The following is a 26,581-nucleotide window of genomic DNA, read 5'->3' as shown; positions in this document are numbered from 1 at the left end:
TCTAAGGTTTCGAATGCCTCCTTCTGCCTAATTTCTGCCCCTTTCAGAGGCATATGGTTATGTACCAGCTGTACAAACCCTTGGGAGAGGTAATTTCCAGCTGCCAACCTAGGCCTCAACCGCCTTCGCCACTACACCTCCCCCTTAAAAGAGTGGACTGAGGCGCTGCTCGACTTGCCGTCAGCCGCCTTCTTCGGCTTTGCCCCCACCCCAATACCTGCACCACCTGGCACTGGAGATTACCTCACCCACAGGTCTTTCTTTGTTTCACAGTTTCATTGTTTGCACGTTTAGATAAGCTGCCTAATCCTGAACCCATTGTGCGCCAAGGTCATTCACCGTTCCTAACATGCTACCCCACAATATGTACCTACCATTCTTGTTCAACCCGTCTATCAACCGCACCTCAGTAATAGGCTGCAGAATTTCCTGTGGCGGAGGGCTTCGTCCTCATTTTCATCACACACCACCCTCACTTTCTCCATCGCTCGGCTACGGCCAACCTCCACTCGGACCTGCGCTGGGCCTACGTCTCCCTCACAGGATACGTTTTCCCACGTTGGACCGACACTCAACCGATCCTTAATTTTAGAGGCACGTGGACACTCCGCTCCACACCTCTTCGGTACCCCCCCCACCTAACCCACACCTGCCACGCATACTAGCTCCTCTCATCAGACGTCTTTCACCGGACGTCCCCTACTGCTAACCGACCCCATCCCCCCCCCTCCCGATGTCGGCGGCCATGACAAACTACAACTCCACTCAGGGAGCCACGCCACAGCTATCAAACTCCCTCAAACTATACTCAATTAACATAAGAGGGCTCAATACCCCTGAAAAAAGGTCCCAACTGCTAGCGTCCCTCAAACAATCCAAGGCACACATAGTGTTAATTCAGGAAACACATTTTCGCACAGATTCCATTCCTAAATTTCACAGCCGTTACTTCCCCACGATAATTAACGCCTCCAACGTAGAGTCGAAATTTAAAGGGGTCACAACACTCATCTCCAATCAATGCCCATTCCTGATCACAGACACGCTAAAGGACCCAGACGGAAGATACCTTTTCATAAAAGGCACTCTCCACCAGCTGCCCTACACTATCGCTAACATTTACGCGCCAAACTCGGGCCAGGTCTCCTTTTTCAAAACAACCCTGCAATTGTTGACTAGTTTCCAAGTTGGTACACTTATTGTAGGCGGGGATTTCAATGTCCCACTGAACCCATCACTAGACACCTCAAACGGGTCATCCTTTCTCACCCATAGGGCCTTAAGGGCAATTAAACTACAACTCAGTAATTTACTCCTCCATGATACGTGGCGTACACTCCATCCCAAGGAAAGGGATTACTCGTACTACTCACCGTCACATGACAAGTATTCTAGATTGGACCACTTCTTCCTATCTCAAAACGACTTGACCAACCTCACGAAAGCGACCATTGAACCGTCCATACTGTCAGATCACAACCCTATCTCCATGACCATACTGTTACAGACCAAGAACACGAAAACGCGCATTTGGCGTCTTGATAGTTCCCTACTAACGGATGAACTTACATAAATAGACTATCCAAATGCCTCACTGACTTTTTTGCCAATAATGACACCCCTGACGTTACGCCGCTGACCACCTGGAACGCGCATAAATGTGTCACTCGGGGCGAACTCCTCTCTATCGCCGCTAACCGCAACAAACTCAACCGCGCACGCATAGCCGAGCTAACTGCGCGCGTACACGCGCTCGAACAGGCACACAAAGCCTCCGTCGCTTCTGCTTTACTAACCGATCTAACAAGGACGAGGGAGGAACTTTTAGATGCACTTAACAAATCGCTGAAACGCAAATTCATGCTGACACAAAAACTATATTATGAATTTGGGAACAAATCCAGCAAACTATTAGCAAGGGCACTTCACTCTAAAAAGGCCTCCCATACTATTCATAAAATATCTAACTCAAATGGGGAATCGTTCTCTAAAAACGAAGATATCTCGATGCAATTTGTTCAATATTTCACCAAATTGTACAATTTGTCCCCGCCACAACACGTCGACGACTCACTTAATCGGAAAAACGCCCTCATAAATTTCCTTCAACAATATGGACCGCAACCCCTATCCACTGAGGACGCTCAATCACTAGACACCCCGATTTCAACAGACGAACTCCTTCTAGCACTACGACAAATAAAAACGGGCAAAAGCCCTGGCCCTGACGGCTTCTCGACCTGTTATTATAAGGCCTTCCCCTCCACCCTCCTTACGCACCTAGCGAAAGCCCTCAACGCTCTATCCCCTTCATCACACGCGCACACTGAAATGCTCTCAGCCCACATTACGCTAATCCCCAAAAAAGACAAGGACCCCACGCAAGTGACAAACTACCGCCCCATCTCTCTGCTTAACGTAGACCTCAAGCTATACGCGAAAGCATTAGCTAACCGACTCCTACCTTTCATACCATCTCTAATTTCATTAGAACAGGTTGGCTTTGTCCCTGGCCGTGAAGCTAGGGACAACACCATTAAAGCATTGAACATTCACCATTGGCTCACAAGAACATCCACCAAAGGGTTTTTTCTCTCGCTGGATGCAGAGAAGGCGTTCGACAGGGTGGCATGGGACTACATGGAGGCCACCCTTCAGGCGATAGGGTTACCCCCGCGCATGCTCACAATGATCATGGCCCTCTATGCCTCCCCAACTGCCAGAATACGAATTAACGGCACGCTGTCGAGCGCCTTCTCTGTCTCCAATGGAACCCGTCAAGGGTGCCCCCTGTCACCACTTATATTCATACTGACCCTTGAACCCATGCTCCGCAAATTAAGAGATAACCCCACTATCAGAGGTGTCGACATGCACCATAAGTCCTACAAATTAGCCGCATACGCAGACGATATACTACTATTCCTGACTGACCCCATCACAACCATCCCCAATCTTCTAGCTGATTTCGAATTCTTCAAAGCCCTCTCTAACCTGAAAATCAACTTCAACAAATCCAAAGCCCTCAACATTACTTTACCCCCTGACACGGTAAATCTCTGCAAACTTAACTTCCCCTTCGGCTGGGAACTCACGGCCATCTCTTACCTCGGAATCAAAATCACCTCAGATCTAAAAAACCTATATACCAGTAATTTCGCTCCCATGATGCGGTCCATCCAAGGGGATCTTCAGAAGTGGCATCTGGGATCCTTCTCTTGGCAGGGCAGGATCGCCATACTAAAGATGAACGTCCTGCCCAGAATTCTGTACCTTCTTCAAGCCATACCAATGAAGCTGCCCCCTACATTCTTCTTATCCTATAAACGCATTTGCAGGTCCTTCATTTGGGCATCGAAACAACCAAGACTTAGCTGGGACAGATTAGTCCTTCCCAAACAATTAGGAGGCCTGGGACTTCCTGACCTACAAAAATACCATTGGGCCTGCCACTTGACCAGATTAGTGGACTGGCACAAACACCGGACGGCCAAAGACTGGGTTGATTTAGAAGATTCATTTGCGAGCCTTCCGATCGTGAACTCTCCCTGGGTCGATAGCAGACACATACCAGAAGCCTTCTCCTCCCACCCTTTCATTAGTGCCACCCTTGCAATTTTCAAAAGGGCTTGCAATACACTCAACATGCTCCCAACACCGGGCCCCATGACCCCACTAACCAACAACCCGGAATTCCCTCCGGGCCTAAGACATACAGACCCTGCCCATGACTCGGTCACCACCCCAGTAAGAGCTCATAGCTGTTTTCGCAATGGCGCACTACTCTCCCACATGGAACTTGGTTCGACACTTTCGGGCTTTCACTTACCTTTTTTTAAGTACCTACAATTGAGACATTTTTTACGGACACATGGCAGGGACTCCCCTCACAGCAGAGACCATACCCCACTGGAACTAATTTGCTTAGACACCGAACCCCAGGGCCACCTCATTTCCACCACCTACTCGCTCCTGTTTTCACAACACATAGTCAAAAATGACAAACTGGTTTGGCAATGGGAATCGGACCTCTCGCTGGATCTATCCCCTCAGGAATGGGATTCCATCTTCACCCTCATGCATAAGGGATCTATAAATGTCTTAACGCAAGAAAACCGCTACAAAGTATTCTCTAAATGGTACAGAACACCCGACAGAGTACACCACTTTCACCCATCCATTCCCCCAACCTGTTGGAGGTGCGGCTCTGCCAAAGGCACCTTATTGCACATTTGGTGGAATTGCAGCCTCATCCAACCATTCTGGCACGCTATACACCAGTTAATTACCCAAATAACCACTTTTACACCGGCATTCACCCCTGAACGATACCTACTTCATCACACTCCTGTCGCCCCAGGTACGTACAAAAAATCACTTACTATACACTTAGTCAATGCAGCTAATCTATGCGTCCCCGCTTTATGGAGGAACACGTCACCCCCATCGGTTCAAGACTGGATTCGGAGGGTCGACAAAATAGCAGAAATGGAGAATCTTATCTGTCAAGCCAACGACTACCCTACCAAATTTAACACCACCTGGGCGAGCTGGCTACACTTCCGCCAATCACCCACGACAACTTCCCAACCTACCACTCTTCCACACACCACGATCTGAACACATTTTGCAGCATAATCTTAACTCCCGGACCTGGCCGCCTTACCCCCTGGTCCTTCCCACACCCCTCTTCCCATCTCAGTCGAGACCCTACCCCCACCCTTCTCACAGACAACATGGCCAATTATCCACTTGAGCATACTCTCTCCTCTTACATCCCTGTGACACAGGGGTACGAATACCCCAGCCACTCTATCCTGCACAACACTCAGCTGCAGAGAGCCAGGTCACTCTGTGGCACCGCGTCATAACCCACATTACTCATTAGTCATTGGTAACACTGTCCTAACAACTTCCGCTCCCGACCCATTCACAGAAATGATCCCCTTTTGGGGGTGAATGGACTCGGGGTTTCTTCACTTGCCATGTCCGGACGTGACCGTGGACCCTATACAGACCCGCCCACCCAGCAGCAAGATCTTAACACAAGTTTACTGCTTTCAGTTCGGGAATTCTAATTGTTGATTGTTGTTTTCTAGAACGTTATCTTTTTACCTTACAGTGGCTTATCTAATGCCCGTCTGTGAATGTGCTACTTTGTACACTGATTATACGCTATGAGTTTGTAAACGCACAGACTGAGATGTATGTCACACATACTTTGTAATACTTTGTAAAACTGTAAAACTCAATAAACTTTATTGAAAAAAAAAAAAAAATCTTCAAAGCCAAAAAAGAACATTTCTCAGACACCATCTCATCCGCCTTAAACCGTCCGTGGGAACTTTTCAAAATAGTTGCTCAGTCAATGAACCCGACCTGCTTAGAGCCCCCAGCAAACAATACTCAAGAATTCTGCAATGAGTTATCAGATTTCTTCATCGACAAAATCAACAACATTTGGAAATCAATCCATCAGAAAATAACAACCAACCTCACTCAACCAAAGCAAAAAGAGGATATCGACACGAACATCACTCAACCACCGAATTTCTTTTTGTCCCCAATCACCACAGACATGACTAAAAACATCATCAGAAGCCTTCGAGACAGCACATCGCCGAATGACATCATCCCCACTAAACTGTTTAAAGAATGTTCCGACATCTTGGCCCCTACCCTAACACATCTCATAAATCAATCATTCAAAGAAGGGACTGTGCCAACCTCCCTCAAGCAAGGCATCATCAAACCCCTGCTAAAGAAACCCAATCTCGACCCTAAGGGCCCTAACTGCCGCAGACCAATAACTAGCCACAACGCCATCTCCAAGATTATAGAGAAAGCAGTAGTACAGCAGCTACAACACCACCTGGACACACACCAACTCCTGGACCCTCTGCAATCAGGCTTCTGCCCAGGCCATGGCACAGAAACAGCACTTCTCAAAATATGGGACGACGCCCTTGAAGCAGCAGACGACGGAGAACAGAGTCTCCTGGTACTGTTTGACCTCAGCGCAGCATTCGATACAGTGGACCACAATACTTTACTTGTCCGCCTCGCTGAAGTTGCAGGAGCTACAGATTCTGCTCTAAAATGGTTTACATCCTTCTTAGAGAATCGCTCCCAGATAGTGAAACTAGGAACATTCACCTCGGAAACCCGGGCAGTCTCCTGTGGAGTCCCTCAAGGCTCACCCTTGTCACCAATACTATTCAACATATACATCCGCCCACTTTTCAATATCATCAGGAAAACTGATCTCTGCTTCCACTCATACGCTGACGACACCCAACTCTACCTTTGCATCAACGGACAAAAAGACCTTCATCAGCAACTACAGAAATGCCTCATTTTAATAGATGACTGGATGACCACTAGCTCCCTCAAACTCAACGGATCAAAAACAGAACTTCTTCTCCTACAAGCTAACAAAAATTCCAAAATAAAGACTCCGTGGACACCTCCCACCATCCTCGGACAGACCATCTCTCTAAGCACCAAAGCCAAGAGTCTGGGAGTCATTTTTGACTCAGGAATGACAATGGATGCACAAATAGGATCAGTGGTGAGCGGATCCCACCTTCTCCTCCGCCAGCTACGTAGACTCATCCCCTTCATCCCAGAAGAGGACAAAGCGGCAGTTGTGGGAACAATCATCAATTCCCGACTCGACTACACAAATTCACTCTACGTAGGACTACCCCAATATCACAACTCATCCAAAACACGGCGGCAAGACTGTTAACAGGAAAAAAACCCTGGGAATCCATCTCCCCATCCCTAAAGAGCCTACACTGGCTAACCGTGAAGAATCGGATCACATTCAAGACCCTCTGCCTCACCCACAAATGCATACAAGGAAATGCTCCACTATATCTCTGTGAGAAAATAAAACACTACACACCGAATCGCAGTCTTCGATCAGCTAACCAAAACCTCCTTATCATTCCCAAATACTGCTACAAATCAAAGGGAGAACGAAGATTCGCAGTCCAAGGACCTCGACTATGGAATGCTCTTCCAACCAACATCCGCATGGAAGGAAACCACCAGGCCTTCAGGAAAAAACTAAAGACCTTCCTTTTCTAAGAAGCTTACAACAGAGAATGCATCCAGCGCCTTGAGGCGATTCAGTTCGCAATTGCAGCGCTTTACAAATCATTCATTCATTCATTCATTCACTTCTTCAGGAAATTAATGAGGTCTCATCAAATGTTTGATGCATGGAGAATTAAACACCCAACACAAAAGCAATATACCTTCTACTCCATGGCCCACAAAATGTATTCTAGATTAGACCATTTTTTTATAACGACACCCCCTACTTCCCTACACAGTTGACTCTAACATCTCACCTATCATGTGGTCAGACCACGCCCCTATCTCATTAGACCTTTCATTACAAAACACTAATACTAGGGCCTGCCACTGGCGGCTTAATTCTTAGCTCCATACCTCCATACCTCCAGGCAGAGATTGACCAGGAAATTGGATGAATTTTTTAAACTAAATATGGGCTCTGTGCAAAAGGTGGCGACCCTTTGGGAGGCTCACAAGTCCTGCTTCCACGGCTTCTGCATTGCCGAGGGCTCTCGCCTGAAGAAAGATAGTGAGAGTCGTCGAGTATCTTTATTAGCAGATTTGAGGCGTGCAGATCGGGATCTTGTGGGCTCCGCAAATTTTGAGGGCCTTCGTAGGGTAGTGGCACTACGTAACCAGCTGAAATCATTAGCATACAGTAAAACAGTAAAATCCCTTATGTGGGCTAAACAAAAATTTTATGAATTTTCAAATAAGCCACACAGAATGTTAGTCAATAAGCTACGTCCACGCCTATTTCATTCTTTCCCTGAACTATTAAATCAAAAAGACGGCACGCATACACATTGCCCTCAAACTATGACCAAAATTTTTGGTGACTTCTATAGAGAGCTTTATAACTGTCTTACACCCGGAAAACAGTTTAAGTTTACGCAAGATAATTTTGAGAAGTACACCAAAGACCTATCCCTACCTAAACTAACTTCTTCAGACCTTGAAAAACTTAATGCTCCTGTCTCCCCTGAAGAGTTAACTAAAATAGTCAAAGACCTTCCTCTTCACAAGGCCCAGATGGCCTAACGAACCTTTATTACAAAACTTCCTTGCCCACTTTAATGCCACATATGTTGAATTTCTTTGGTACATTGTTGCAAGGTGATACCCCACACTCTCAATTCCCTCATATATATCAGTGATTCAAAAACCAGGAAAGGATCCCTCTATGCCTGTCAACTATAGGCCTGTAGCCCTACTGAATTTGGATTATAAGATATTTACTAAAATCCTGTCATCTAGATTGTCCCAATTTATACCCAAATTGATCAACAGGGACCAGGTAGGCTTTGTTCCTTCCAGACATGCTGGAGACAATATGAGGCGTACTATAGATCTGATTGACCTACTGAATAAGTTCCCGCATTCAGCTCTTATTTTAAGTATCGATGCCCAAAAGGCATTAGATCGCCTAAGTTGGCCATATATGTTCTCTACGCTTTTGCATTTCGGATTTAGGGGTCCTTTCCTTAAACCTATACAGGCCTTGTACACCCACACATCTGCACAGGTACAGATGGCATCATTTTTATCCCCCTGTTTTCCCATGTCAAATGGCACCAGGCAGGGATGCCCTCTGTCCCCCCTCCTTTTTCATCCTATGCCTGGAACTCCTAGCAGAAGCAATAAAATGTCATCCTGATATTAAGGGGGTACAGATGAGACAGCAGGAGTACAAGTTATCTCTCTTTGCCAATGACATTCTTTTGACATTGACGAAATCTATTATCTCACTGCCTTCCCTACAAGCTCTTCTAAATTCCTTTGGGGCCATATCAGGCTATAAAATCAATACTACCAAGACTGAAGCACTCCCCTTGCATATTCCACCAGATATTCTAACACAACTTAAAAACTTATATCCCTATAAATGGTGGTCCCAAGCTCTTACATACCTGGGTATTAAGCTTACCTCCTCATATACTAGCATATACTCCACTAACTACCCCCTTTTGTTCCAGGACATATACAGATGCCTTCACCAATGGCCTACATACCCTATCACTATGCTAGGCAGAATTAACGTTCCGAAAATGTCAGTGTTACCAAGGTTATTATACCTCTTTGAAACTCTACCGGTAGCAGTACCTATCAGTCAACTTAAGGCCCTACACAGGGTTTTTTTTTAATTTATTTGGAATAACAAGACTCACCGGATAGCTAGCTCGGTGGTTTTCTCCCTAAGATCCCAGGGAGGTTTGGGGGCTCCTGACATCATCAAGTACTATTTTGCCTCTCACCTTTGAGTGGTGATATCTTGGTCCTGTCAGGTGGCTCCAAACCGATGGTCAGAAATTGAGAGGGGTGCTATTTATCCAGTTCACCCTTGCTCCATGGTATGGTCCCATTTTCTGCTTACAGATCCCGTATTGAAACATATGTGCTTAGCACCAATGTTATTTACCTTGTCCTTATCGAAATACCAACTTTCCTCTGTTTGTCCTCCCCTATGTAACATATTGCTGAATTCAGCTATACCAGATAGTCTGTCCTTCGGACGCTTACTACCTTGGATGCAGACACCCCTCTTTCAACTACGCAACCTGGTTCATCCGGTTACTTGGAAATTACATGCCTTTGCAACACTGCAAGAAAAATTCTCTATCCCTCAAAGTCTATTTTATTTCTACCTTTAAATCAGACTTTTTTTCCCCGACTCTAACCCTGAACGTTCCCACTCCCTTTGAACATTTATGTGCTGAGGGTCCTCACCAATTACACTTAATATCCTTCATTTACCATATCCTGCATGAATTTACTAAGATATTACCTGATGCCCACCTATACATGCGTAAATGGAATATATTACTGGGACGTCCGATCCCTATATGGATATCAACTTTTAAGTCTTCCAAATGTGTGGTTCAGAAAGAAATAGCGGTGAAGATCTTAATGTTTTGGTACAGGACCCCGGAGCGTATCCACCATATCAATCCCTCCCTCTCATCTAGGTGTTGGAGGTGTTGTACGGAGACAGGTTCACACTTTCATATTTTTTGGACCTGCTCACTTATACAGGCATTTTGGTTAGAAGTTATGCAAACACTTCAGAATGTGACAGACCTGACACTTCCCTTAGATCCTATCCATTACTTACTGGGGCTCCCCTGTCCAGGCATTCCTAAACCAACTATACGTTTGATCTCATATATTCTTTTAGCTGCCAAGAGAGCTATACCAATGTGTTGGCTGTCCACTACTCCCCCCTCCCACCTACAATTTCTACAAATTATAGCAGAAATTAGAAAGATGGAATTTCTCACGGCCAAGGTACTCGGTCTCTCAGATTAACAAAATTTGGGAGCGCTGGGACCAATCTAAATGCAGGGACCACACAAACTGATTTCTGATTAATTAGGGTAGAAGAGTTATGTTTTTCCTCTACATGTGCTTTTTCTTTTCTTTTTCCCTTGGCATTGCTCTAGTGCAGACCCTTTCATTGTGAGAAGACATTCATGTATATACGCTCTGTAAAATATGCCTTTGCTCTGTATTAACTATTATTGTTTCCTATCCATGATACGCTGAAAGAGTTCTAACAATGCTCCATGGAATCTGTTATCTTTACATTCTGAATCATTTTGTACTTATTTTATTTTATGTTTTTTTTTTTTTCTTTATTGTACATCCTGTGATATACCTGTCATACCTTTAATATTTCTTGAATTAATAAAAATTACAATTACAAAAAAATCTCAGAAAGAGGCTTGGTCCTTAAGTGGTTAAAAAACATACAAGAAGAGAGGCACCTTTGCGTGCAGGACAGGTTCAATAGCACTTAGTACAGGCAAGACATATATAGGCATGAACAAGTCCCAGTGTGGGGGTGATCTGGACATCAGTGTGTCAATTCGGTCCTGAGAGGAGGAGGCGCGTTGCTCAATACAACACCACTGATGGTAGGAAGCTGGCCGCGGTGGAGACAAGGCTTGAGCCGCAGTTAGTTTGCAGGCGAAGAGGGATGGTGTCACTGGAAAGCAGCATGGCTTTCCAGTGACATCATCCCTCCTCGCCTGCAAACCAACTGGGCTGCAAGCCTCGTTTTGAGTGGTCTCCACTGCGGCTGGCTTCCTACCATCAGCGGTGTTGTATCGAGCAACGCGCCTCCTCCTCGCAGGACCGGATTGACACACTGATGACCAGATCACCCCCATGCTGAAACTTGTTCATGCCTATCTATGACTTGTCAAATATGAGTTGCCTGTACTAAGTGCTATTAAACCTACTCTATATCTGCTCCCAGAGGCACCTCTCTCCTTGTGTCTTTTCAATGTACTGGAACATGGTTTCTGTTTCCCCTGACGGCAGCCCTGAGTATGGGACCCCCCATTAACACCTGATACGGTCCTTGGACTTTTTAATATACCAAAAGATCATGGACTTTTTACACTTTAACTCATGTTTGCATAGATTACTATGCTTTTTAATATACATGAATTAACTTATGGATAATAACATTGTGGGATAATTTATTATTCTAGTTCCCTGCGCCTTTACTTGTAGATTATTTAAAAAACATGCAGCTGGGAATGGGTGGGTAGGTAGGAGGGTGGATGATGCAGGGTGTGTGCTAATGAGGTCAGCTAGTCACCTCCTTCCTGTGTCATGACCTATAGTCTGACCAGGAAGTAAGGCAGAAGCAATGGATACGTTTGGAAACATGGATGAGGACAAGTGAAGTAAGTGTCTGTAGATTCAATAGAAAGCTTTGATATTTTTGCAAAAAAGTACATGAATGCTATGTTGGTACATAGGGGAGCTGGAATTAAAAAAAAACAGGTGATTAAAGGTGAACTTATCCTTTAAGTCTGGACTCTATCTCCCACCCCTATCCCCTTTAGCCTCAGAAATATGTTATGCTTTTTATCTTACTTACCTATGTTTAATGTGTTCTGGATGGCCACATAATGCACTGCATCCTTTTCTGTAGGTCTTCCCCCAGCAGTGGTAGTCTATCCTGGATGATGTACAGAGTACCACCGACATGGTGACATCAGCAACATTCACAATACACCGTGTGTGCAGGATGCCATGTTCAGACAATGGGTTCACACCCTACACTTACAGGCTTTCCTTCATCTTCTGTGTTGTGTGAAGTATGTTGTCATTTAACCCAGAAGACCAAAGACATCTAGCGACAAATAGGTAATGCAGAGGAGCTCTAGATTTTTTTGTTGGGGGGTGGGTGTCAGGGACAATGAAAAAAAATAGCCTACAATTGAGCTTTAACTCTCATTTGGTTAGCTCCTAGTAATTATCTTTGCTTATAGCTCTTAGCTATTATTTTCTAACTTTCTTCTTACTGTTTGTATGCAAATATTTGCTGGTAATATACTTTGTTTCTGTGGTACTACATTACAAAATACATAGAATTTAAAAAAATGTATTTCATTTGTAAATAACTTTGGCAAGCTTTATACTGGAAACACAATTTAAAGTAGAACTTTAGAAAAGGAAGTCCTGCTAGATAATTTCAGGCTTCTGCAGGTACTGTATAGCTATTTAATACATTAAAAATAAGTGCCTACAGTATTTAAAATTCAGTAATACACTGTCTCACCCTGTTCTGCACATGTTTAGTTGCTCTCTATGTAGCGCTGGTAGATTTACAATCTACCACAGATTAGGTAAATTTAGTAAATTGTGTGTTAGGAAGGTTAAAAGTTTGCCTCTGTTCCAGCTTGGCTGACGTTGTGTGTGCTTCCGTGCTGACCGGTGGGTGTCGCTGTTACCATTACTCAGTGTTGGAAGGGCAACGTGTCGAAGTGTATAGATGCTCCTCTGTCTCGGTGGCAAGCTCGGTGGAGGTGGCCCTCCGAGTTGCATTCTGGGCGAGGGTATTTATGGGACAGACGCCATGTTCTAAGGTCATTTTGCAGCCACCTGCTGGCCCTCCTGGCCCTCCTGGCCGACAGGTGTGCGTTAAGGAGCTACCTTGTGGTCCTCCGATCGGGAGGCCCACGATGCTACGGCGCAGGGGTGGGCCCAGAGGCTTGTCTGGGGCCTACCACCGCGGCCCAGGAATGGTCCTGAGCTGTCGGTTCTGTGTGACGAAGCTGGACAGCTGAGGAGATCCCAGGGCAGGACCCGTCTTGGAGAGATCACGCAGCGTGCTGGTCTATAGAGGGGCCTGGTGCCTCGGCTGGAGGATGTATCCAAAAGAAGTAATTATACAGCATAGTGTCGCCGGTTCGGCTTAAAGGTTCAGGCACTGTGACTGACTGTTCACTGCAGAAGATCTGATACATCCTGTGGCAGAGGATCGTGCAGATTTACCCCCCCAAAAGAGTCTGTGACAGAGACTTTAGATTCGGGCTGCGTACTGGCTGCTAGACCGGTGAGAGAGGCCTATCCAGACGAGCAAAGAGTGTGTCCCACGAGGGGAGTGCATTCCATATAATTATCTGAATTCTACCGGGACATTTGTAGCTAAGATTTTGCAAGAAGATATTTGAGTTTCTCCTGTGAGTTTCCTTTTCCGTCTCTTTCCTGCTACTTCCTAAAGTTTGACTGTTCAATAAAGCATTGAAAATGTACTCCAGTGTTGGTGCGTGTGTCGTCCAGCAGTAAACTCACCAGAACCCCTAGACCCGGTGCCGGTGAAACAGAGGGAAGCAAAGTGAAGGTAACAGGCCCGCTTAAACCAGCAGCTCCACAGTGAGGTAGTGCTACATCTATTTTTAGGCACTGCCGAATTTGTAGAGGCCGTTCTGCTGACAGCCTTAAAGCGGAATTAAAGCCTCCTATCCTTTACAGCCAAGGAAGCTGCTTCTGTTTGATCTGCAACTGCCATGGTGCTGCACATATGATCAGTTATGACACATGCCATTTGATGGTTTGACAGTTTGGTTGAGGACAAAGGCAAATGTGACAAATAGCAATCCTGGCATTTCAGGAATGTAACTGTTTTTGAAACCATTAAGTCAATGATTGCGTATGATTTACTCCTGTTCAGGGGCTCTGGGCTTCAAAAAAATGTCAGCCTCCAGGAGGAAGAAACAGGAACAATATTGGAGGCAATTTACAGCACATACTGATTTTTGGTAGCATAATTAATAATGTACAATATACGTTCGTTGCTAAATAACAATATTTTTTATCAAGTTGTTATGGGTAAAGTTCCACTTTAATGTAGTTATAAACAGAAAAAAACATATAGAATAACATATTTTGCAGGAGACTGAGCTACAGTAGAACACCCATAGTGCTTTGAGAATCCTTTTTTTATGTTTTAAATGTTCATTTGTAAAACACAGATTTTACATATACAGATTGTACAGTATACAGTAAAAAAAAAATACATCGTTCCATAGATCCCAAACTTTTATCATTTCCCTTCAAAGCCCAATTTAACTTTCAGTTTATATTATTCAAGGTGCTTCAAAACAAAAGGTGTGCAAAGTTTAAAGTTTGTTGAATTTAAAAATCAGCCACAGCCTGAGTAGAATAAATAAATACAAGGCTTTCTCTAATTCGAAGAGGTGGAGATGAGAGGAGGATGACATCACAAGCACAACCTTGTCCAATCAGAGAATGCTTTGTATTTACTGAGAAAAGTACAAGACATTATCTAAATGGCAATAGTGGCAACAAGCAACCCCCAGTGTTTTTCAGCATCCTCAGTAAGAATGGGCCAAAAGTTGGGTCCTTGGCTGTTTACGGTTTACCTGTTTGGTAGGTAACATCATTAACAAAATATTGTCATGAATATATTTGGTCAATGGCGTTACTCGGGAGACCCCACCCCTTTGTATATATGAGCTGTCATCCACCTGACCTGTTATTTGGTGCGAGTGAAGCAACAGGACTTGCGTTGGGGGTGGCAGTTTTCTTTCTTTCATTTTACTGTTTAAATTTTTTGTGAATGAGTAGCCCTTGCTCAATCACATTGGAGGGCAATATCTGGAAGCTCCCTTGATTCCAGATTCTGATAAGCTCCCCATCCACAGACCCCCACAACCACCTGGTCAGGGTTGAGGGGAAGAGGCCCTTGACCATCCTGGCAAGGTACCACTTGATTGATTTTTACGTGGGGTTCCCCCTTCCCCTAGAGTTTGAGGAAGTGCTCACATGTTTCTTTTTTGTTTTTTTTGCAGGCATCTTGAGAAAGTTGCCATAGCAACAAAATGCATTGACAGTGCTGGGCAGAAGCAACAGGTGGTGGAGACTAGGAGCTGTTGCACACACTGAGCCACTGGCTTTTCAACTTGAGTGTGTTCCAGCAGTGCGGGTTGCTAGGACAGTGTCTGGTTTACTTTTTTATGCCGCTTGTTCATATTTGTAATGAGTATTTTATCTTGGATTTAATAAATGATTGATTCAATATACTACACTTTTATGAGATTCTCTTTCTGATAGGGTGCTTTACCATCTCGAGATCCTGGTGCAGTACCGTATGTAGGTTGCGAAAGTTATATGTCTGGGAGCAGTTTAGGTCTAGTTACCTTTCTTGAAAAAGACAGGCATTGCAATCTGGTGAGTGCAGAATCTTCATTGGTGGTAAGGCGCATAGGGGATTTTTTGCATTAAGTGAACAAGCACTGGGTGGAAAATTGGCTTACAATATATTGTCAAATTGAGAGATTTAAATGGACATTGCAGAGGTTTATGGACATTTTACTTACATTTATCAAATCAAATGTGGTAAATTTTTACTAAATCACTGTATAGAGTTGTGATTTATTTATTTGTCTATTCCTGAAAAGGAACTCTTGTTTTTTTTTCGATTCATCACAATCTCTATAACTTTGAGGTAGAGTCAAATTTTCAGCGCTGGTCTGGATGAAGTGGATATAGACTTCATTGGTGTATTATATAAAAGTTTGAAACGATACAAATGCACAAATAAATTGCACTTATTCTCTCTGCTCTCCACTATTCTATCCTAGCTCCCTTCCCTAGGTGCCTATTTACCTTACAATCATGTCCACATCCTCTGCTGTTTGTTGACATCAAAGGCCCGTACACACGATGCGAAAATCGGAAGTAAAATTTTATCTGACGAACAATCTGCCAATTTTCGGATTGTTAGTATGGTGCTTTCAACAGCTGATTCCAGTTTTTCGTACGACAAAAGCTAGATGTGTAGACTATAAAATTTTTGTCGTACGTGAACTCAACATCTGATTTTCGTTTATTATGATTTTCGTAAGAGCAAGACTACGCTTGTTCAGAAACAAAAGAATACATGCAAAACTATTTAACACCTTATGTCACTTCTGAAGTTGTATTCTGTCATACAAGAATTTTCGTATGGTGAGTAACCTCTTCACTTTCGACATGAGAGTAGCATGCAACAAAAATCAGACGAATGGTCATCTGAAAATCTGATTTTGTATACGAGGCTTTAGGCAGAGATCCAACCACACCTGAACATAGTTATAGGGTTCTGTGGAACCTTGTCCCAGGCATCACCTGCCTCTACTCTGTAGGTGCAGCCTGCATGCCAAGGATTGGCACCTGAATGTAATCAAAAAGTGGAGGTCATAGACTGGTTGCAAGGTAAGGTTGTATCTGAAGAAAGCGGGGCTTAAGTTGCATAGTGGAAGTAGTGAAAGGATAAGTGCACTTTGTTTGAAAGTGCACTTATAATTTAAGTGGTATGATCCAGCATCTGTAGTTACTTGACTAATACAAGGGTTTTACAGAAAAGTGTCTGCATTTTTTAAACTCTATTAAATATTAAAATGTGTGGAAACTCTTTGAAGACCCCTCATATATTATAGAAAGCATTTACTCAGGTTTATTTAGTAAAGCTTTAGAGCCGGATGCGGCCCTTTGCTTGCTTTTTTTCCGGCCCTTGGGGCATTTTCCCCCTACTGTAAGCAACAGTGGAGCATAGTTCCTGCCATTGACACTGACAATGCGGTACTAGTCCTCTCACTGACACCAACTATGGCACACTATTCATGGCACACTATTCCTCCCATTGATACCAACAATGGGACACTATTCCTCTCACTGACACTAACGATAGAGCACTATTATTCCCATTGACACCAATGATGAAGTACTATTATCCCCACTGATACCAATGATGGGGCACTATTCCTCCCACTGACACCAGTGATGGGGCACTATTTCTCCCTCTAACATCAATGATGGGGCACTATTCTTCCCATTGATGCCAACAATGGGACACTTTTCCTCCCACTGACACTAATGATAGGGCACTATTCCTCCCACTGACACCAACAATGAGACCCTATTCCTCCCATTGATACCAACGATGGGGCACTATTACTCCCCCTAATACCAATCTCGGAGCATTGTTTAATTCTACTGATGCCAGGGCATTTTTTTTCTCCCACTGGCCACAGCCCGCCCCCCCCTAATGTTTGAAGGACAGCAAACTGGCCCTTTGTTTAGAAAGTTTGGAGACCCCTGCTTTAGAGAATAAAAATAGGTGATCAGGTGACATGAGGCCCTCGAGAATGCTATACATTCATAGCTTTGTGTGTCCTCGAATATAGTATAGAAATTAATGCGTTAAAAGAGAAGTATGGCCAAAGCATTTTTGGAAATACTTCTATTCTGGGTCACAGGAGGTGTTTCTGCACTCCTGAGACACAGATTTAGCCGACAGCGTGTAGACAGGTACAGTCTGTATTAGGGTTGTCCCGATACCACCTTTTTAGGACCGAGTACAAGTACCGATACTTTTTTTCAAGTACTCGCCGATACCGATACTTTTTTTTTAATGTCACGTGACAGTTTTTTTTTTTGCTATTTTTTTTGGGGGGGGGGGGGTGAACGTTGTATGTGTGTGTGTTTTTTTTGTTTTTTTTTACAATTTTTATTTTTTACAATAATATTTTTTTATTCTTTATTGTTTTTTTTTTTTTTGTTTTTTTTTTAATCAGCCCTTTTGGGGGGCTTTGGTGAGATATCAGGGGTCTTAACAGACCTCTGATATCTCCCCCTTGAGACAGAGAAAGAGACCGAGGATAGAGATTCCCCAGTCCCTTTCTCTGCAGGGTCAGCTGCACTGAGAATGAATGGAGAGAAGACAGCGGCTTCTCTCCATTCATAAACTGACACATCGTAATCACAGGAGATTACAATGTTTCAGTTATGTGAATGGACAGAGTCAGCTGACTCTATCCATACACAAAGGAAGGAGGGGGAGGACGGAGGAACTGAGGGGGAGAACGCAGGGGACAGATAAGGAGAGAGGAACGGAGGGGGACAGATAAGGAGAGAGGAACGAAGGGGGAGTACGGGGGGGGACAGATAAGGAGAGAGGAATGCAGGGGACAGCGGAGAGGCACAGAGCAACGGAGGGGGCACGGAGGAGGGTGCAGTGACATACAGCTGTGACTGATCACCGCTGTATGTCACTAAAGCTGGTGAAAGCCGCTGGGGGAGAATCTTGTAACTCCCCCACGCGCCGATCACAGCTGTCCTCTAGGTATCGGGGGAAGCATCGGGAGCATTTGCCCGAGTACAAGTACTTGGGCAAATGCTCGGTATCGGTGCCGATACCGATACTAGTATCGGTATCGGGACAACCCTAGTCTGTATAGGGGACGGGCCTACTTACCCTGCACGCGTGGGTACCTTTGCCGTGAATGTGCTCACCAATGCCTGGGACTGCTGTTATGTGACAGTCTAACATAAGGGGAGTTTGACAAGCCGTAACAATATGTGCAGTAGTAAAAGTACAGAGTTTTTCTGAAAGTGTTGTCCCATGTCTTTACACACTGAAACTTTATGTCTGTAGCATTAGAAGGGACACCGCCGAGCCTAGTCTAGCGTACCTCTCTTACTTCACTCTCAGTAACAGAATGGGGTACACCTATCATGGACCTCATGCAGGCACTAGTTAACGTCTTCCTTCCAATACCAAGTGGTCGGATCATTGATATCCATAACCCAGGCTCAGTTCCAGATGCTACTGGAAACCGACTGCCGGGGAAGAAGCCAGAACATTGACCCCAATCACTACTGGAGGACCAGCCACCTATACAAGGTACCACACTTAACGACTGATTGCTTTCTAGCTTGTTCTTGACTTTGGTTACCCATAGCAACTACATTGCCCCGTTTGCTTGATTTGTTGTCAGGGCTGGGCTCAGCCCTTCCTTCTCTGAGCTGGCCGCTCAGCTGTTGGTTAATTGCCAGCTCCTCTCTCTCCACAGTTACTCAGCGGTTGATGATATCCTGCTTGTCAGTCCTGCCTACTTAAGCCGTTCATTCCAGAGGAGCTCTGCCTTTGCCTTGGTCAACATCACAGAGAATATCTGCTGTGTTCCTGTTTAAAGACTTGCTTTGCTGACATCCCTTCTGGCTCCAGATCCTGCTTGCTGTTCCACTACATTGATCCCTGACTTCTGGCTTGGCTGACTATCCATTCCGGTTACTGAACTTTGGCTATGTTTTGACTATGTTTGTTCTTTTTACTTCTATTATTAAACAAGTGTGATTTAACTGTACTTCTGTCTTGGTCTGACTTTATGGTTTCTGTCACTTGTTGAGTAAACCTTTTGTAGTATCTGAACTTCATAACCCACATGTGATTTACAGACCCTGATACTTTTGATATGTCAGAACCAACATGCACCCTTGAGTGACTTCAGACCAGGCTCAGAACAGTTGATGCAACTTTACTGAAAATCTTTGTAGTACAGTCTATCATGAACAGTAACATCATAATGTTCCTAACAACCTCTAGTTGGCTGCCCAGGCGTACCTCAGAAAGGCAGTAGTTAATTTTGGCATGCTCCAGGTGCTGGCTAATCTCCAGACCTCCAATGGATTGCAAGGCGCAGCAGTCCTCAATAGGTATGGCATGTCCTTTCCAATGTGGCCCATCTGGATTGCCAAGAAGAGCCTTGAACCCAGCCTTGCTCAATATTTATATCACTGGTGATTAGGCTGGATCCAAAAAGCCTGGGAACTATGGCACACATATAAACTCTTCCCCCCCTGAGCCTGGGCCAGCCACTAACTAATGCACCAGTAGGCAACTTGCCTACAAGTATTTTTCATTGTAGGTGGCGCATGACTAAAATGGCAATGCGGAAAAGTAAGGAAGTCATGATGAACTTGGTTCCTCTATGATTTCCTGCGGTCACCAGGGGAACAGCTGTCTGATTTGATGCTGGTGCGCCTTGTGACCTCTGAAGCAATCTTAGTTGAGGGCAGAGCCTATTTAAGGCCCAGGCTTCCTGATTTGGCATGTATTGTGCAAGTGGTTAATGTAGGTGCAGTCTTTCCATCTGTCAGGGACAGTGTTTAGCATTGGGTGTAAATTTCAGAGAAGTCAGGAAAGTGCAGAGACTACACCATCTCCTTGCAGGAAAGGTTGACTGGTCAGGCCACATTCCAATGCCTCATTACAGACACTGTTGGCTACAGATTGCTGTTACTGTTCGTAAGTGGCTCCAGATGGCTGTGCCCACCCGCCCGGCCTAGCTGCATTTTTTTGGGAAGTTCTACAATATATTGGTCTTGTCTGTCTCTGACTCCGTATATTCACTGCCTGCCACACCACACTGCACCTTGCTCACAAGTGGAGTAAAGCCAGCTGTCAGCTGATGTCACAGAACCAGTCTAGACTCTGCAGGTATCCTGACTTTACGGCTGGGATTCAGGCAGATGCCTAGAAGCACACTAAGGCTGAGCCAGCTGATCCCTCCACAGACCAGATTTCCAGTGAGTGCTGGAGGGGCAGAGCTGAGAGTGGTGACTGATGGTTGTAACGATATCACGTACTGAACATGAAAAGCTGTAGCTAGCTGCAATGTTGTGTGGAAGTAGCCATGACAGTTGGCTAACCATGTAACATTACAGAGAAATCTGAACTTCCTCCTCCCTTGTCTTAGGAATTCAAAGCTTTTTAAGTTCAACAGAAAAGGTTATCTCAACAGAGAAAACAGAACCAGGCCAGGTCAGTAAAAAAACAGCTTGTTGAAAGGGCAGAGTGTTCAGGCCTGTCGTAAAACTGTCACCCTCTCCATTCAGAGACCCAACAGGCCCCGGATGTAAAATGTCTGAATACACATCAAGCTTAAAACAGTGGGATAAGTATGAAATTTCAGCATGTTTCATAACTCCCGACTTAGTAGTAGCACAGCTATAATATGGACATATTTAGTTTCCTCAGATAATATGTAACGTTTCAAGTCCAGACACCCCTATGTCAGGTCATACGGGAAACCCCTGGTACCACTTATTCCTCCTAAGCAGGCTATACATTATAGATATGGCATGTTTAGACTTGTTTTGAAGGAAATCTCACGTTGAATAATAATATGGATATTTGCAGTCTGTAAACACTATAGATGCAGATATATGAATATGTATCACAAAATCTACCTGGGACGTGGTCATGAGTGTAGACACCTCCCAGCAACCAACCCCTAAACAAGATGACCAGACGATTGATTACTGGTCGCTGTCAACACCCCCTTTGATTTGACAGAAAAGAAGAGATGCCAAGACAATGGTCAGTTCTCCTTTTACCATCCAAGAAGAAACATCTGCCAAGTTGAGAACCTATTACCTAGCTCATCGATCGAATTCTGATCAACCCTCGGACATTAATTGCAAGTATTCTTCTTTCCCAATTCTACCTTATTGCTTTGTGGCTGTATATTGTCTTTATCTTTTGAAACATCTTTTTTCTGTAAATGTTTTATTTGCATCAACTTTGACCTTTTCATAATAAACCCTTATGTTGAAAAGTGTTAACCTTGTCTCTAAAGCTCTTAATGCAAGCTATAAACGAACCTGCCTCTTGAAGGGCGCTACTGTTGTAGAGTAAGACTCTGAGCAGACCTGTCTGTGGTGGCAGTGTGTGTGGCAGATGGAGTGGGTGGGAGAGCTGCTTGGGGGGAAGGGAGGGGTCGCAGGATGTTTGGGGGCTGAGGTCCACTGATTGGGTAGTTGACTGATTCAGTCAATGAGTTTGTACTGTAATTGTATTTTTGATGTCCAGTAAATATATATATTTATACTGCTATAGTAACCTTTGAGGTGTTCTATCCTGGTGGGGTCTTTTTATATAAGTATACCATTTTTGTTATTTTAATGTAAAAAAATGAAGCTTTAATTTTGCTTTAAAGGTATGTATCAATGTTACCGTAATTATTATAATCAGTGACAACGCTACCCTCAAACTGTCAGCATCAGATTGTACAAGGAAAATGGCAGCATTAGCATGGCCTATTCTTCAGTTGACAAACAAAATTACTGTAGGCTGAAAATAATAGGCTAGAATGAGAAATTTATAAAGGTCTTTAAATTGTGATTCTGATGGCATCAACTATAACTAAAATGAATCTTTTATAATTATGTAAGAAGTACCATTTACAACTGTAATGTCACTTTCATGTTCCAGAATACAAAAAAGCCTGAACTTTGCAGAAAATATATGTGATTGCTGCAAATAATTAGGGCCAGCGTACGGGTGAAGACTTTCATAGATGAGTCTGTGCCCTTTCTTGTCTTGCTGTAGGTTTTCCCTGCGTTCCATGCATCTTTGAGTAGTACACCCTTCCACCTTCCACTCATGAAAAAAAGGCAGTTATTGATTTTCTCTAATCCTTTACAAGTTTATGCTTGAACTGAAAAATAATACATTTCTTGCTTTCTCAGCGGGATGTCTGCTCTGGTGATTCTTCTCCAAGCTCTGCCAACTGTCAGAATATTATTTACCAGGCAGAGAACAAAAAAATTACAATAAAAATTGTTAGGTACTTTATTGAAAGAAGAGTTATCCATCTGAACGTGTGGTTTATGAGGCTGGAAGAATTAATGCAAGGCACATACATATTCCAACAAATTTGGCCCAGTTAGTAGAGTGATTAAAATTTGCACTTTGATATATATTTCACTGGAAGCCACTTAAGTTAAAACCCTTTGCAAGCAAAATTTAAGTGAAAGCTTTAATGTAGGGCTATTAAACAGAAAAAAATATCAGGAAACAGCAAAGTAGTTTGGTGTTTTAAAAGTAAAGCATAAATCAGTAAGCTTTAAAGAATCTAAAAACCAAATGGACGACACACTAACAAAGTAACAACAATATATATATATATATATATATATATATATATATATATATATATATATATATAGTATCTCACAAAAGTGAGCACACCCCTCACATTTTTGTAAATATTTTATTATATTTTTTCATGTGACAACTCTGAAGAAATGACACTTTGCTACAATGTAAAGTAATGAGTGTACAGCCTGTATAATAGTATAAATTTGCTGTCCCCTCAAAATAACTCAACACAGCCATTAATGTCTAAACCACTGGCAACAAAAGTGAGTACACCCCTAAGTGAAAATGTCCAAATTGGGCCCAACGTGTCAATATTTTGTGTGGCCTCCATTATTTTCCAGTACTGCCTTAACCCTCTTGGGCATAGAGTTCAACAGACCTTCACAGGTTGCCACTGGAGTCCTCTTCCACTCCTTCATGACGAGAACACAGAGCTGGTGGATGTTAGAGACCTAGAGACCTTGTGCTCCTCCACCTTCCATTTGAGGATGCCCCACAGATGCTCAATAGGGTTTAGGTCTGGAGACATGCTTGGTCAGTCTATCACCTTTACCCTCAGCTTCCTTAGCAGGGCAGTGGTTGTCTTGAAGGTGTGTTTGGGGTCGTTATTTGGTTGGAATACTGCCCTGTGGCCCAGTCTCCGAAGGGAGGGGATCATGCTCTGCTTTAGTATGTCACAGTACATGTTGGCATTCATGGTTCCCACAATGAACTGTAGCTCCCCAGTGCCAGCAGCACTTATGCAGCCCCAGACTATGACACTCCCACCACCATGCTTGACTGTAGGCAAGACACACTTGTCTTGACTTCTCACCTGGTTACCACCATACATGCTTGACACCATCTGAACCAAATATGTTTATCTTGGTCTCATCAGACCACAAGACATGGTTCCAGTAATCCAGTAATCCAGTCTGCTTGTTTTCAGCAAACTGTTTGCAGGCTTTCTTGTGCATCATCTTTAGAAGAGACTTCCTTCTGGGACTACAGCCATGCAGACCAATTTCATGCAGCGTGTGGAGTATGGTCTGAGCACTGACAGGCTAACCCCCCACCCATTCAACCTCTGCAGTAGGGATGAGCCAGCTGTTTCGAGTCGAACGTAAGTTTGACTCGAACATCAGGTGTTCGTTTGTTCTAATACAAACCGAACACATGGGGCATTTGCAGAAAATTTGAACGCCGCGGAACGCCCTATAATGCACTGTGAGATCGCAGTGCATTGCTGTATGATGATTGGCCAAATCATGCACCTGACCTGTATGCTTTGGCTAATCACAGCGCGCTCTGCTGAGAGAGCCATGATTGGCCATAGGCAGGGTGCTTTTGGCCAATCATGGCTCAGGGGGACTAAGTCCATGCCCCACACTATATAAGGCTGCTTACCGAGCGGCCGTGTGTAGTGTTGTTGGCGTGGACAGAGAGATAGCTTGAGTTAGATTAAGCAGGCAGGTTATTCAGTTAGTGGCATTGAATTTCACATATATATATATATATATACATATATATACATATATATACATATATATATATATATATATATATATATATATATATATATATATACATATATACATATACATATATATATATATATATATATATATATATATATATATATATATATGTATACATATATATACATATACATATACATATACATATACATATATATACATATACATATATATATATATATCCTGGACGAAAACCTTCTCAATAGTGCTCAGGACCTCAGACTGGGCCGAAGGTTTACCTTCCAACAAGACAATGACCCTAAGCACACAGCTAAAATAACGAAGGAGTTGCTTCACAACAACTCCGTGACTGTTCTTGAATGGCCCAGCTAGAGCCCTGACGTAAACCCAATTGAGCATCTCTGGAGAGACCTAAAAATGGCTGTCCACCAACGTTTACCATCCAACCTGACAGGACTGGAGAGGATTTGCAAGGAGGAATGGCAGAGGATTCCCAAATCCAGGTGTGAAAAACTTGTTGCATCTTTCCCAAAAAGACTCATGGCTGTATTAGATCAAAAGGGTGCTTCTACTAAATACTAAGCAAAGGGTCTGAATACTTAGGATCATGTGATATTTCAGTTTTTCTTTTTTAAGAAATCTGTCAGTATGGGGTGCTGTGTGTACATTAATGATAAAAAAAAAAAATGAACTTAAATGATTTTAGCAAATGGCTGCAATATAACAAAAAGTGAAAAATTTAAGGGGGACTGAATACTTTCCGTCCCCACTGTGTGTGTGTGTGTGTGTGTATATATATATATATATATATATATATATATATACTCTGCATTCACTGTAGCCTATATCTACAGTGCATTCCGTGCAGGGCCAGATTAAGAGCATCATGGGCCTGGGGCTGAGGATTTCGGTGGGCCTTTTTATGGAAATAAATAAAATTGAGGTGCAAACTATTTTTTGTTAAAACAAATTCAATATTTTAATTACCATTAAAGTGCCAAAACAGAAATATATTGAAAATATTTATTTTTTGTAAACAATAGAAAACTTGTTAATTAAATAAAACCATTATAAATAGAACAGTCACAACAACCATTTTTTAAATAAACGTAAACCATATAAACAATTTAAATATACGTGTATGATGTTTGGCTCATACAAATATGTTCCTTAAAGTATTATTACTATTAAAGCATCATAATCAATACAGCTTGCTGTTATGATTATGGTGCAGAGAGTAACTCTTGAAATAAATTGCAACCACTAGTTATAAACACACAAACAAGTTATTCACTGAACTGTAAACTGCATTTAACCTACATGAATGAAGTTTGCAGATTAAAAATAAAACTATACATTAACTTTTCTTGCTTTTTTACTTGCAAATTCCTCAATTGTAGAATCAAGATTAAGCTCGTTCAGCAACCCATTTTCAATGCACAAAAGAGAAAGCGCATTTAAACGCTCCTGACCCATTGAAGATCTTAGTTCATTTTTTACACGTTTTAATGCTGAAAATGAACGCTCACCACTGCAGTTGCTGACCATTAAACACAAATACATGCGGAGGGACACATATGTATTTGGGAATGCACCAACTAGGGATTGTGCGATCATAAACTTGTACATTTCAGTTTCTTGACTCCCATGATTGTCTTTATTTGCAGGGGAAGATTGGTACATTTTGAAAATAGAGGAAAACTGTACAATTTCTTCTGTAAACAGGGGTTCAAGATCTTCAGGATATATTGTCACTAGTGTACTGGCTCTGGAACGTAGACTATCAGCTGCTAGAGTGCATATTTCTGATAGAAATCCAAATCTTTCTTGAATTATGCTGTATGCTGCTTGCCTGTGCCTCAGTGATTCTGTCAGTAGGTCAATTATTGGATAAAAGGTATGTACTTTAAACCTTTCAGAGGGTGTCATATCAGCATCAGCATCTTCTGCATCACCATAGTCCCACCTCCTATTTCTTTTCACTTTCCTT

This window comes from Aquarana catesbeiana, linkage group LG06, assembly GCF_042186555.1.
Source record: "Aquarana catesbeiana isolate 2022-GZ linkage group LG06, ASM4218655v1, whole genome shotgun sequence".
Classification (NCBI taxonomy): Eukaryota; Metazoa; Chordata; class Amphibia; order Anura; family Ranidae; genus Aquarana; species Aquarana catesbeiana.
The sequence above is the reverse complement of the archived record's forward strand: the minus strand, read 5'-3'. Positions refer to the sequence as shown.